This window comes from Ursus maritimus, unplaced genomic scaffold, assembly GCF_017311325.1.
Source record: "Ursus maritimus isolate PB19 unplaced genomic scaffold, ASM1731132v1 scaffold_33, whole genome shotgun sequence".
Taxonomy (NCBI): domain Eukaryota; kingdom Metazoa; phylum Chordata; class Mammalia; order Carnivora; family Ursidae; genus Ursus; species Ursus maritimus.
This window is the reverse complement of record NW_024425897.1, coordinates 8,108,500-8,109,701: the sequence shown is the minus strand read 5'-3', so window position 1 is coordinate 8,109,701 and position 1,202 is coordinate 8,108,500. Positions and strand designations below refer to the sequence as shown.

Sequence of the window (1,202 nt, the reverse complement as noted above, 5' to 3'; positions counted from 1 at the left end):
CGAGCGCCGGCCCCCGCCGCCGGATTTCACAGCACCGGCGCTCGGGGGCCAGCCCCCCGGCTTCCCGTTCAGCGCGGCGAACCGGCAGGCCACGCCGCACAGCGGCCCAGGCGTGAACTCGCCGCCGAGCGCGGGCGGGGGCGGCGGCAGCACAGGCGGCGGCAGCGGAGGGGGCGCCTATCCGCCGCAGCCTGATTTCCAGCCCAGCCAGCGCACCTCGGCCAGTAAGCTGGGCGCGCTGTCGCTGGGCTCCTTCAACAAGCCCAGTTCCAAGGACAACCTGTTCGGCCAGAGCTGCCTGGCTGCACTCTCCACCGCCTGCCAGAACATGATCGCCAGCCTCGGGGCCCCCAACCTCAACGTGACCTTCAACAAGAAGAACCCGCCCGAGGGCAAGAGGAAACTGAGCCAGAACGAGACCGATGGTGCGGCTGTGGCCGGCAACCCGGGCTCGGATTACTTCCCCGGAGGGACTGCCCCTGGGGCCCCAGGGCCTGGAGGCCCGTCTGGGACTAGTAACAGCGGCTCCAAAGTCTCAGGGCCGCCCAACCCGCCCGCCCAGGGGGACGGCACCAGCCTCTCCCCAAACTATACCCTGGAGTCAACGTCCGGGAACGATGGCAAGCCGGTCCCCGGGGGCGGCGGCCGGGGACGGGGTCGAAGAAAAAGGGACAGTGGTCACGTGAGCCCCGGGACCTTCTTCGACAAGTACTCGGCGGCGCCAGACAGCGGGGGCGCGCCTGGGGTGAGCCCAGGGCAGCAGCAGGCGCCCGGCGCAGCCGTCGGGGGAAGCTCCACCAGCGAGGCTCGCGGGGCTCCTACGCCTCATGAGAAAGCGCTCACGTCGCCGTCGTGGGGGAAGGGGGCCGAGTTGCTCCTGGGGGACCAGCCGGACCTCATGGCTTCCCTGGACGGCGGGGCCAAGTCGGACGGTAGTTCCCCGCACGTGGGCGAGTTTGCCTCGGACGAGGTGAGCACCAGCTACGCCAACGAGGACGAGGTGTCATCCAGCTCCGACAACCCCCCAGCCCTGGCCAAAGCGAGTAGGAGCCCCCTGGTGACAGGCTCGCCCAAACTCCCTCCCCGTGGGGTGGGCGCTGGGGAACACGGACCTAAGGCGCCCCCGCCCCCGCTCGGCCTGGGCATCATGTCTACCTCTACCTCCACCCCTGACAGCTACGGCGGGGGCACGGGCGGGCCTG

The 1,202-nt window shown here is 70.7% G+C and overlaps 1 protein-coding gene across 1 annotated transcript in view; it reads left to right on the top strand.

The window, feature by feature from the left end:
* The window catches only part of MN1 (MN1 proto-oncogene, transcriptional regulator), a 51,431-nt gene that overhangs the window by 8,964 nt on the left and 41,265 nt on the right, over positions 1–1,202 (top strand). The window lies entirely within an intron of this gene.